General features: G+C 58.7%; 1 protein-coding gene across 1 annotated transcript in view; it reads left to right on the top strand.

The window, feature by feature from the left end:
• EMH_0007330 (uncharacterized protein) overlaps positions 1-201 on the top strand; it is a gene marked incomplete at both ends in the record, with an annotated part of 17,196 nt that overhangs the window by 4,898 nt on the left and 12,097 nt on the right.

Genomic DNA, 201 nt, shown 5'->3' with positions numbered 1-201 from the left:
GCAGCAGCAGCAGCAGCAGCAGCAGCAGCAGCAGCAGCAGCAGAGAGATGAAAGTGGAAAACCTGATGAGACACTGCAGCTGCTGCAGAAGCTAAGCAAAACCCCAAATGCTGCGGTGTATGCGCAGCTCTCCCGCCGGTCTCGTGTGTCTTTGCTGCATCACCGAGCCTTGCTGCAGCAGCAGCAGCAGCAGCAGCAGCA

This window comes from Eimeria mitis, genomic scaffold (genome assembly GCF_000499745.2).
Source record: "Eimeria mitis Houghton genomic scaffold, Emh_scaff306, whole genome shotgun sequence".
In the NCBI taxonomy this organism is placed as follows: Eukaryota; Apicomplexa; class Conoidasida; order Eucoccidiorida; family Eimeriidae; genus Eimeria; species Eimeria mitis.
Note: the sequence above shows the minus strand (reverse complement) of the source record. Positions and strands in the feature narration are given on the sequence as shown.